Here is a 13,531-nt window from a genome sequence, read left to right on the forward strand (position 1 = left end):
CCCGGCTCTGCTCAGCGGCCCCCGGGCTCCTGGCAGGCTGGGGGGAGTCGGGGCTTTTATTGTTAACGCTAAGGGTGGAGACAAAAGAAAATTCAAGGTGGAAAAAAAGTTTGAAAAAATCTTTCTTATTCCAATCATTTTCTATTACTGTCTGCAAGTAAAAAGACCCTGAACGCCCAGAATTTACAAGTTATCAGATGTAAGTGTTTTATTCTGACTCTTTACTTTCAGACAAGAGCAAAGACAACTAGGAAAACAGTGCCATGACCACGTCCCTGCGAGCCTGTCCCAGTGCCCGACCACCTCTGGGTGCAGACCCTTCCCTAAACAGCCTGAGACTCCCTGAGCCTGCCCTGTCCCAGCCCCATGCCAGTCCCTCAGGTCCTGGTGCTGGTCCACGATGAGGTCTCCCCTCAGCCTCCTCTCCTCTGGGCTAAACAAGCCGAGTGACCGCTCCTCATACATCTTCACCTTGTGCATAACCATGTGTAAACAACAAAAAGAAACTGCTTTGTTAGTGCCCAGCAGCAGCTTTGTGGGAAGGACGTAATGTCTCCTTGCATCCAGCTCCGGTCAGGACGTGGCTGTACAGCTACGAGGAAGTTTTACCTGCAAACGCTCAGGCTATGGCCTGCAAACACCTTCCCTGCTTTACCGCCAGCTGCACAGGACAGTCCTTCCCAGGGCAGCAAAGCTCACCAAAATAAAACAAATCTGCGTCTGAGCACTGGTTCCTACCAAACGGTGCCACCTACAGAGGACAGCAGGCAGGAGCAGGTTTTTATCTCAGGCTGACACAGAGAAGGAAATCTGCAGCTCGCAGACTCACGGGGCAGCTGCCCCCTGCCCACCCCTGCCCTGGGGCTGCCCCTGGTTTTAGAGCTAAATTCCTCTGGCACCAGCTAACCCAGTGCCCTGACACTTATTAGCATGCTGAAATAAAAGCAAATTGTAACGCAAGAGAGACCGGGTGCCGGCACAGAGACTGCTGCCCTGTGAATGCACATTTACCCCCCAGGTTTCCTGGGAAAAGGACAGGAGAGGGAACAGCTCCCACACCGTGGGTCCAGGTGCCTGGCAGCTGCTGCACTTCCCAGGACAGGGGTCTGTCGGAAAAACCTCATTCTGTCCCTTCTCTCTGCCCCCCAAACCAGAAAATCATTTAAGAAGCAAATTTTAGACCTTAAAAACTTTCCACTTCCCATGGACAATGTGGCCTTCTTTACCTACAAGCAGTTTGCTATGAAAACTGGATTAGTTCAGTACACAAAGTGCTAGTGCTTTAGCAATTAAAATCCCACGTTTCTATATTGCCCACAAACTACTGCTAGCCTAGGAAATATGCTCAGCCTCGCACCGACCCCTGCCGCAAAGGTAACAGCATCCCACTGCCCGAGGAGGGAAGCGCCCTGGGTTTGTGCTGCTCTCTGTGACACTGGCTGCAGCCAGCAGCAGCCACAGGTCACATCTCCCGGCTGCAGTTACAGCTCCGGGACAGCAGAGAGCAACGCTGCACGCAGAAAGCAGCACCAGGGGGTGAGTATTGGGTACCCCGAGGCAGAAAGTAAAGCAGAGCTGCAACCATCGCAAACAGCTTTCCTCTTGTACGGAAAGGAGTAATGAGAAGGAATGGGGTAGCGCCGGTGTCACTTATGCCACACACACCCCTATATATATACATATATATATATATATATATATATATATATATATATATATATATATATACACACACTTTAACTAAAGAATATATATTTGTATATCTACAAGTCTGAGTGCTAAACGGGTCAATGAACCTTATTTAGCATTTATAATTACACTCACATGTGATCCCAAAGAAGACCGGATGGCATTCTTTGACTCAGCATGCTTTGCCATGCCAAATAGCCTCATGTTGCTACAGGGATCACAGCAGATGATCTAAGTCAGTGACATATATTAAAAATTAAGTATAACAAGAGAGGAAGAATTAAGCATAAGAAGAGCAAAAAGGAGAGAAGGAAGGAAGGAAGGAAGGAAGGAAGGAAGGAAGGAAGGAAGGAAGGAAGGAAGGAAGGAAGGAAGGAAGGAAGGAAGGAAGGAAGGAAGGAAGGAAGGAAGGAAGGAAGGAAGGAAGGAAGGAAGGAAGGGATCCTTATTTTGAACACTGCCTGATTTTTAATCTGCCAGATGGAGTGTGTTTGTATGAGTTTGTATGTACACAAAATGGTGTATTTGTATGAGATTTTAATTGTAGCCCACTAACAAGTTGAAAGGAAATCAAAATACAGTACTTATAACCTCAATCAATATTTAAAACTGTATAGCCACAGCTGGTAGATAAAACCCTGTGCTTTCTGCACCACGGTGGTTAGCCGAATTTCCCTTATCAGGGTAAATACACGATCTGGGACTGGCACAGTGGGTCCAGCTGGCAGTGTTCTCACCACTGGGCAGCGAAAGATAACATTTGAGAATGCACAGTCCGTAATTTATTAGATTAAACAGCATTCAAGTGATACAAACTACCCGAACAATGCTTAGAAAGAGGAGGAATCTATTAGCATCACACCCTAATTTCCAGCAGCCAGCCACACTTTCTGTCCGCTCGCACCGCAGTGCCAGGACACAGCATATATCCACGTTCCTGGCAGTTCACACGGCAGTCCGGGTACGGTTACCACAACCTAAATTCTGGAGGCAAGGACAGACACAAATCTCCATAAAAATAATTGAGATAGGATGAAAGCTCGGTGTCTGTAGCAGAACGGGGTAAGGCACAAGGGCAAAGTCACAGCACTGAGCAGACAAGCACGGACTCCAGGCTGCCTCAGCTCTCCAAACCAGCGATGTTCCACAAAGCTACACCCAAATCCCCAGCTCACCCCGTGTGCTGGCACATCCAGATCTCACTCCGGCCATTTCAGGCACGGGGCTAATTGGGACCCCCCCGTTGCAGCAGGGTTTCTCAGCTGCCTGCCGCGTACCTGCTGGCTCCTGGAACATCCCACACCCCTTCAGGCTGCTCGTGCTGCCCCCGCACTCCTCCACATCTCCACACCTTCTGCTGATGTTCCATAGAACGGCCAGGGGCTGGGGGGGGGATACACAGAGAGGAGACAGCAGCAACCCCCCCGCCCCAAAGCTGCCGGGCGCTTTTCAGGCAGGGACCTTTAGGAAGAGACCAGCCTTGCCCGGTTGCTCACCAACAAGAAGCTTTCCACAGCCGGGGTGGGAGACAGCAGCCTCCCGTAAAGAGACTTTGCTCCGGTAGCTTGCTGGCAAGCCCAGCTCTCCCTGCTGCTTCCCACGTCTCCAGAATCACTGAAGAAAACAGATTTGCTCTGATTAGAGGAAAAACAACCGTTTTTTCATTTTCTATCAGATTGCCCGAAGCCTGATGCTGAATTTGGGGTAGGGACCTAGCACTTCTGCAGGACAAACAGCTGAGAGCTCCATATCAGACTGAGAAAAGCAAAGACTGACCCCGAGCTGAGCTGGGCCAACAGGCATGGCTCGGCGGCAGTGCTTGAGGCTGTGCAGCAGGAAGGTGTTTGTTCACGGCCATAGAAATAGCCAGTGAAATTACCTCAATTTTACTGCTTCTCCCAGCCTGGGGAGGCTGAAGTCACGCTGCCATACGGACCCTGGGCTTTCACAGTGCTCTGTGGAAACCCTCTGGGCCAGGGCCCTCAGGAAAGGGATTTGGGATTTCTTGGGGTTCTTCAACAACTGGCACATGTTCCATGCCTAAGATGATGGAAGGCTTTTTTTTTTTTTAAGGCCTTTGTTTGTAGCCTTTATAACTTTGAAATATTTTTAATGAATCAATGCATGTTTAATGGAAAATGATCATTGACTTAATTGTAGTTACCATTCCATTTGTATTTAACTTTTTCAGGTAAAAACAAAGTTTAAAATAGTGTTTAGATGAAATATTTTTGTCTACAGTCCTAATTATATCATTCTAAACATTGTTGCATTTCAAAAAGCCATCTTTTCTGCCTGTTACACCACCCTTCACAGGATAACTTCTGGCCAGCAATGTTTCACAGGCTGCTTCATTTTGGAATTTTGACTTTAAAAACCAACCAACCAAACAAACAAAAAGTAGTTTAAAAGCAGAGACAACTTCTGCTACTGATAACACCTGTGTCCTACAGTTAGGATATCCCATTTCAATCAGTAATCCTCAATCAAGAAGTGGCTGTAAACATTTTATGAGCTTGTGGTAAGAGTACAGGACAGTTCAATAATTGAAATAAATGTTTAGCACATGCCCATGTCCCTTTCCCTCAGAGCTTTGTGTGCCCTGGCTCCCTCCCAGTGTAAACCCCTGCTTAGCAGCTCTTGCCATGCTGAGGACGCAGCCACAATTTGGCTGGGTGGTGGAGGACAGCAGGCAGAGTCTTCCTTTGGTAATCAGCTGAGCAGAAGGACGTGGCCAGCATCGCACCACTGGTGCACAGCTGTGCCTGCTGTGATGACAGCTCTCAGTTCTGCCCAGACCATCTTTGACAGGACAGGTTCTGCCGGAGCAGCATTTAAGGATTTCTGCCACGCGCTAAGCCCCTGCGATGACCAGCTAGTCTCTCAAGCACTCCAGCTGTAGGGTAAGTCCTCTCACCACTACTCCTCTTCTCAAAGCCTGGCCCCACATGTGGCTGTAGCCCCACAACTTTGCTGTGATATCCCAGAAATGCTTTGCTGGATGATTTTCGGTGGTTGCAGCCCTGCACCCACCTGAAGACTCCAAATTCTCTTCCCTGCCAAGCGTTACTGGTCAAATCATGATGGCCATAAATAAGCAATAGCATTTATTTACTTTTTTTTTTTTTTCTTTTACCATTGTTGAGGACCTGCAGCAGATGTGCAAAGCTCGGATCTACTGGGGGCAATACAAGGACCATATGAGCATTCACAGCCCAAGCCTCCCCGGGCAGCACGGAGCTCCAGCAGCCTCAGCAGGCACCCAGCGGGCTGCGCAGGCACGGCAGCCCCAAGGGGCAGCACGCTCGCTCCCTTCTCAGCAGGCTGGCTCACAAAAGCTCCCTTCACCTCCTCGCACTGAAGGGAGACCACGCACCACCTCACAAGCCCTGCCCGGCCAGCAGCCCTGGCCCTGTCCCTAAGCACGTTCCTGCTGTGAGGTTGCACAACCATGCGGAAAAGCGATCCAAAATACACAGGGCACTTCCACAGGTGTGGGAGTTAGTCTTCTTTGGACACCACCGATGCTAAAATGTGCACAGGGCAGACAGACTTAAAAATGAAGAATTTTACAATTATTTAAAAGTTCAGCATGTTGAGCCTGTAGTGAGACGTGCATGGTGTTAGCGCTGTCCGCTGGCATTTCAGATACTCCTTGTGGGTCTTCCAGCCAGACGTAGCCCTGGCATGCATTAGTTCTACATATTTCAACACTGAATTTGCTCCATTATGTCACCGTGGCTTAAACACTCGTGTTATTTTCAGTATACCTTTAATGCTTACCAAAACATCAAACATCTTAGAAGGATGATTAGTCTGGAAGCCAACCAAACCTAACATCATTCTGTTGGACACACATTAGGCAGCGTACTTGTCTGGCTGCGAAAGGATTTCAACACTTCATTTAGTCCCAACTCTCTTAATAAATAAATAAATAGATAGATAGATAGACAGATAGATAGATAGATAAATAAATAAATAAGTCATACTGGGAGAGTTTCACTTCACACTGTCCCTGATTCAAAGACTGATGAGCTGACCACCCCCTGGGCGCTCTGCTTCCAGAACATGCATTTCCTACTGTAGCTAACAATGAAAGTAGAAGGGCTTGTTAATCTTGTTTATTTTTAAGACATGAATTTGCTATCTACAGCCCTTTGGTGCTTTGCCCCTCCTGAAATCCTACCATCAGAATGGTAAGGAGAAGAAGAACAACAACAAAAATGTCTTCTTTACCTTCAAATAGAAAAGCTGCAGCAGGAAAAAAGAAGACACATCATTTCCTACGTTTATGTATATCACCACATCAAGGTCTTCTCAATAACTACACGTATTTTTGCAGAACATTCCTGTGTTCAAATAAATAGGTGTTCTCCTAACTGAGGTGTTTACAGTAGGATTCAAATATTATCTTCTTCAGATGGAAGTGTTTCTTTTTCTCCTAACTCCCACTCTGTCAATCACATGGATTATTTTTACGCAGGAAGAAATACTTCAGAGTTGAACAAATCCCCTATCGGGCTCGATTTGCCATGCTGTCAGAAGGTAGGTAATGGCTTCGTAGCCTTAAAGTCAAGGAGTGGAGTATCTGTAGCCACACCTAGCTGAAGAAGTGACTCATAACTTGGTTGTGACAGGTTTATAACTTTTCTTCTCCACTGGAAAATGCACAAGTTGCAATTAAAACCTGGGCGAGGCTGGACAAACCCAGCGATGTCTGGAATTATTCTGAAGTTTTAATTGAAGTGGCACAGAACGAAGCAGCTGCGGCTGGGTGGGAATGCGACTGTGACATTTAGCAGAGTGTCACAGAACAGAAATCTCGCTATCACAGATATGACTAACTCACTTCTGTGTCTGACATCCGTCTTCTCAGAGCTGCGAAATCAGGATAATTCCTGCTTTAATCTGGGAGCAGAGAGATGAGCAATTCCATTCAAACCAAATAATAAGTTCCTGTCAAAAGTAAGTTGAAAATTAACGTTCTAGCAAGATGTTTGTACTTAACCAGCTGCCTAGGTCTAAAAATATCAAAATGGGCCATTTCTAGGGGGGTGGTACATCACAAGGGAGTGGCACTGGCTATGCCCAAAACAGAGCCCACTTCGGTTAGAGATCACTGAATGTTCTTCTAATCCTCTGAGAACGAAATCAGAAAACAGCCAGTGACAAAACAGAGGTGTATTTGTTTGTCGTTACATTAACAAGGTTGTGAACATTTGGCTCACGTTTTAAACTGAAAGACTGCACTGCCACACCCCGTCCCTCCCGATAGCTCCCCAGGTGCAGCGGCCGCGCAATGCTGAGCGACTGGAAGGGCACTGAATAAACTTAAGTGATGTGAATCTAATTTGAAACAAGACCAAATTCCTTGCTTTTTTTTTTTTTTTTATTTATGCAAATAAGCCACATAGCCCCCAACAGTGCCGAGAACGGAGGACAACTGTGCGTGGAAAGGGCAAGCAGCAAAGGTCTTCTGAGGGCTTTGAGGACTAGCTGAAAGTGAGGAAAACACCCATAGGAAACAACGCTTAGGATTTGCTGGCACTTTTCTGCTTTGACTGAGGAAAGCTGAAATGCAGAAACAGATTTACATCTTCACAGAACATACTATCTGAACTCAGAACCAAAAATGTGGCGTGGCTCCCATCCAAGCGATTACGACCTCGTGATGTTCAAGCAGAGCAAGTCTGCAGCCATACTTCATGTCTCTGTGCTTTAAAATTGTTTCCATGGGCCACATCAGCCAGAAGACAGAAGGCAAACAGACGCAAAACCACACAGGGTTGCTGTAAGAATATTTTGCTAAACTTCCAAAGATCCACAGCTGAGGAAGAAAGCTCCCTCCAAGTGGAACAGCAAGCAGCTGTTGCCCATTCCCACCAACCATAATTTCTGCAAAATGGTGCCACTGACAGGACACAGGAAAGAGGACCCAGAGGAGGGACTTAGTTTTTGAGGAAAGCTGAAAAGCATGCAGGATCTCACTTCAAATGCTGTAGTTGAAAGAATTACATGCAACTCTAATGCTGTTCAGCCTCCCTGTAAGAGCAAAGACTTAGAATATATTAAAACCTGTAATCAACTTGAGAAATACAGGCTACAGGAATCAAGGACGCTCATCAGATGTAGACAGTAAAGCAACTGAGGTAACTAAATCCTTACAGGTGGCATGGAAGCTGTTAACTCCATCCAGAGCACTCACAGCCTGTGGATACCATCACTTAAAAAGGCTTGGAAAAAATCAGGAGAAAGCCAGCACAGCCCACTAGCATGCTGATACAGGACGACATAAGGAAGAAGGTGGTATCCTTCAGACAGCTCAAGCAATATCCGAATTAAGGCAATAAGAATGGACCAAACTCCTGGAGACTAAACATAAAATGCAATTAGGCAGGCCAAAATGGAAAAGAAGTGAGGAAGCAGAAGAAATCCAATTATAAATTACAGTATAATAAACCCTAATAGCTTTTCTTCCAATAGCAATAACCTGTTAACTTGGTTATGCTTAGAGTCTCCGTCCTCAGCGATGCAGACGACTACCACTCGCCACGAGGAATGGCAGGCACAGGGCACGTTTACAGGCAGGAGCTGCTCTGTGCAGAGAGGGAAAATAGCACTCCTACAGAAACACCTCCAAATCTGCACCAGTGTCAGTTAGTGGAAAACTCTGGTGGCTCCTCAGCCGGGCTACAAAGCGACCAGGCTCCTCTCCCCGCAGCAACATTTTTGACATTGCTGAAGAAGTGTTGTGTACAGAAGGGTTCACACCGTGCTCAGAGGCTGCCTGAAGTTTCTGTTTAGCTCAAGTTCTTTCCTTACAATGCCAGAGAGCAATTACTGGATCAGAGCACAAAAAGCACAATAGAACAGACATTTTCTTCAGCCGGGAGGTGATTCAGCTATCAGAGAGTTTCTTTTGTTCCTATTTGTGGGAAAAACAAATGGCTGTGTTTAGCTGTCTGAAGCTGAAGTTCCCAAGGTCATGCTGGCAGCCGGCTGCAGCGCGGTACCTGCGGCCCTGTGCTGTTCCTCACATTCCTTCCTCCCTGAACAGCCTGAGGTTCACTCGAGGTCAGCGGCACTGGAAGGCAAGCAGGGCGAGAAACTGTGACTAACCAGGGCACGTTTTGCCTCTGCAGCTGTAAACAGGGAGCAAAGCACATGCCATCACTCCTTCCGTTCCCTCATACAGAAGCTATCCATAATATATAAAGGAAATGTGCGGCAGCAGCCAAGGCAGCGCTGAGAAATGAGGCCGTGCTGCTTCTTCCTGGAAGAGCTGCCCTTGCCGGCGGGGCGAGCCAGCGGGGCAGGCCTCAGTGCGTCAGGGCACGGCACGGCACGGCCCTGCTGCACGGGACACAGCCAGCGAAGGTGACGGCACTGCCTGCGGGACTGGCGTCGCAGGAGGCCAAGAGAAACACCAGCTGAGCCACGAGTCCTAGGACACCCGAGGGAAGGGGCCTGCTTCGCTGGGCTGGGTGCAGGGAGCGTGGTGTGAGAACCAGACACCTCCCTGAGAGGGGTTTGGGACTCGGGACAGGTCTCAGGGCAGGCATTTGGGTCTGGGGGCGGAGGGAAAGGCAACAAGGGCAGCAGCTGCCACATTTAAACAAAGTGCAATCTAAAGCCCACGGCTGAAATTCGGCATACGTCTATATACCTTATTGATAAACAAAGGGTAAGAAATACAGGTAATTAGACTAAAGACCTGGCTGTAAGGTAACTTTCCAGCTTCTAAACCGCAGATTTTCTTTGGAGTTTGGAAGAGAGGCAAAAATCCCATGGGAAAATCTGTTGCTCCTCTCACCTAGAACTAATCAGATGTTTTTTATGTCAATTAGCATGTAATATGTATCTATTAGTGAAATCTGATTCCTTATGCCAACCGGTTGTTTCTCTCCTTACAGTAAATGCTATTTCTGTGGCTTGCACTACATTTAAAAAAAATACAAATACGCTTTGAACATGCTTTGTTTTCAGGCACTTGTTGTCAAAGACCAATATCAGAGTGCCAGCCAAGAACTGGGGTTCATTTAATCATAAACAGATAGTGGGAAACACGCCGAGAAACAACTGCTGGTGAGCTGGCAACAACAACGCTTCACACAGCATATGTCAGGGGGCACGAGGCAGCTGGCTGGGCAGGATGCTATTTCGAGAGAACATTTGGAAACATCTCTGTCAGGAGCTTTTCTTGCAAAGTGTGGCAAGAGCACAGCGTCACTTTCTTCCAAGTGCAACTCGAACACACAACAGTAAGCCACTAAACTAGAAACAGCCCTGGCAAACACGCTGTGCTTTAATTCTGAGAAGTGCCCAGAAGTGTTGCACCCCTCATCACGCAGCCTGCGCCACACCACTCCCCCCGGGCTCCTGGAGCAGCTTCCCAGCAACTGGAGGCAAGTGACAAGTGACAACCACCGGGACCCCCTCCTTCTGGACGGCTGTGGTACACAACCCTCCCCTGTACGAGATAAACAAACGTGTTTGGTGGTGACACCGTGAGCTCCCAAGAAGAAGCATCTGAACAGAAATGTTCTAGGAAAATCCCACACAAGTGCCAACAACTTTAAGCAGGTTTATTCACTGCAAAACAAGCAATAGAACGTATTTGTCTGAATCTTCCTCTGTCAACACATCCTTTTGTATTTCAAGTTCAAAACTTTAGAAAGCTTATAAAAGCTAATTAGTTCCTTGACTTTAATTAACCTATTCTTTGAATATAATGGAAAGCAGGTGCTTTCTGTATACATATTAAACTTTAAAAAAAAAAAATCTTCACACGAATCTAACAAATTTTTTAAAAATCCTGCTCATAAAACACAGACATTACAAAATCAACAAATATATGCATCCACTTCAATAGACTTAATTATTGGTTATTTTAATTTCTGTTTTCTGATGAGCAGGATTCCTCCAAAAGAATGCACCTACGCCAGCGTTTGAATTCTCTCCCAAATTTCACACATTAATTTATGTTTATGGGATTTAAAGGCATACAGTTCACCCCAAAAGCACATTAGTGGAAAGCAAACAAACAAAAAGCGGGCAGACACAAAAATACTAAGCTAAGAACTAACAGTGACTGCACAGTGAGGACCCTGGCCCCTTTGGCTAGGAGGGACCCCGGAGGGCAGCTGGCCCAGGGCTGGCCCATGCTCCTGCTTTCCTCAGGATCACATTGAAACGGTGCATGAGGCTGCTCACATCCTCAGGCAGTCGAGACAGGACTTCCCCCAAGGATGGGACTTCCACCCTGTCCGGGCACCACATCCAGCATTAGAGCACCCTCCTGTGAAGAGCTGGGTCCTCATATCTAGCCTGGGTTTTCCTTGCTGCAGCTGCATTGACTGCCTTCAGCCACACTGCGCAGTGCCTGTCCTCCACCCTCCCTACCTCCATCCCTCCCTGGATGGCTGGCGATATCCAAAACACAGACACGAGTGATATCCAACTGTTTTATTTTTAAAAGTTTATTATTATACATGCAAGGAATTATAATGGCAATTTGCCGTACACAAAAATGGCCAATAAAAGTAGTTTCTTGTTGAAATTTTATTTTAATTTTTAAATTGTTAAAACTGCTTAACTGCTTGTTAAAAATAATAATAATAATAAAATCTTAGATTCTGAGGTCATAGATGTGATCCAACAGAAGTAGCTGCTGTCAAGATGTAAGCAGACTGAGGCCAACAATGTGACATAAAAGCTCCCCTACCAGTTCAATAACAGAATGAAGCCAGTGCTCACTTCAGGCTGATATAAGATTTCAAGGCATGAGCCCCTGCCTGCATGTGAGCTACAGTTATTCTATTCATAGCACATGTAAATTTAAAGTTTGTTTTTAGATGTGTTTGTTGCTAATACAAAGTGATAAAAGCACTATAAAAACTTCAAGATTGAGTTTCTTAGAAATAAAATCAGTACCATTTGGATCCACTAGTGATCTATTCCTCTATTAAAACAAAAGTTTCAAGGTATCCACAAAATTATGACACATAAAACATTAGTTTTATATAAGTATATAACTGGAAAATCAGTATGGTCTGAACACGCCAGTCAATCAGAAAATAAAATGGTCAACTTTCAACAGGTAAGTAAGAGTTTTGGTAATCACAGAACTTGCCCCACAAGTTCTCTTTCCAGAGCAGAGATGTGATAACAAATGAAAAGCAACTAATATCCAGTTGCCTTGTAAGATTACTTTCCCATACCTACAAAGAAGACACCCACAGAACAGTAAGCTGAAATTAATTTCACTTAAATTCTTAAGTTCTTAATACAATGCATAAGGAATAAACAACACAAAGTAATGAATCCATAAATGGACCATGTACCATGCCTAGAAATTAAATAAAGACAACATTGTTCAAATATATTTCTGTAACTGAGGAACTAAGTAACATCAGTGAGAGGCTGCAAGCCTAAAGAAACCTTCGCTAACTGGAACCATACTAAACTCAGGCGGGTTTCAGAAACCAAGTGCCTTTGCAGAAAGATGCTGGAGCCCCTCTGGATGAGTGTAGGTCCTGTGAAAGAGGAACTCCAGCTGCAAAGAGGAACTCCAGCTGCAGAGCGCTTCATTCGTCACTGCTGATCACTAATGAGGCTCTTGCTACACAAGACCACCTACTTCTTTTGTGATCTGCATTCAAGATCACAGCCCACCAGGCCTCTGCTCACCGCCCACTTCCTGCGTACTTTCCACCACCACGATTTAGGCTGTCTAACAGTAAAGACATGCCAAAACAGCCTGATACCTTTCTAAGCACTTAGCTCTTCCCTAGAAGGACGTTAAATCACAGCATCACAGGCTGGTTTGGGTTGGAAGGGACCTTAAAGATCATCCAATTCCAACCCCCTGCCATGGGCAGGGACACCTCCCACCAGCCCAGGCTGCCCAGAGCCCCCCAGCCCAGCACTGCCAGGGATGGGGCACCCACAGCTCCTCTGGGCAGCCTGTGCCAGGGCCTCACCACCCTCTGAGTGGAGAATTTCCTCCTTACCTAAATCTCCCCTCTTTCAGTTTGAAGCCATTCCCCCTTGTCCTCTCACCACCCCCCTGACAGAGTCCCTCCACAGCTTTCCTGCAGCCCCCTTTATGTTGGGGCTGGGGGCCCTGGAGCTGAGCACAGGGCTGCAGCTGGGGCCCCAGGAGGACGGGCAGAGGGGCACGGAGCCCCTCACTGTGCTGCCCACGCTGTGGGTGCTCTCGGGGTGGTGTCAGGGTGGTGTTGGGGTGGTTTCAGGGTAGTCTTGGGGTGGTCTCAGAGTGGTCTTGGGGCTCCGAGCACGCTGCCTGCTCACGCTGAGCCCTGCCAGCACCCCGGCCCTTCTGCTCAGGGCTGCCATCAACGAAGCTTGAGGCCCCTCACCTTGGTCAAAAATCCATCAACACGGGAGTTATGGGGAAAATATTTTTATTTATTTGTGTTCACTTTTTGGGATTCGGGTGTGAACATTGCACCTTTGGAGCTTTCACTATGTGTATCCTCTGGAGAAGCATCTGGATTAACGACTCAGGGAAAAGAACGGGAAAAAAAACACCCGAGATGTACCAAAAAACGCTACTTTCAGAACTTCCCCACTCTTGCTGCCGCCAGGGCTGGGGTGCCAGGCGGCCACGGGGCGAGCGGCGGCCGCGGCCTCGCACCTGCCCCGGGCACGGCAGAGCCGCGGGGGACCTTGGGGAGCTTGGGGACCTCGGGGACCTCCTCATCCTCCTCATCATCGCCTTCATCCCCCTCATCCTCCTCATCCCCATCTTCCCCCCCCCTTCCCCGCCAGCCGCCCCCTCCCTCCCGGCGGGGAGCCGCGCGGTGACGTCACGCGGCGG

This window comes from Anas acuta, chromosome 7 (genome assembly GCF_963932015.1).
Source record: "Anas acuta chromosome 7, bAnaAcu1.1, whole genome shotgun sequence".
NCBI lineage: Eukaryota > Metazoa > Chordata > Aves > Anseriformes > Anatidae > Anas > Anas acuta.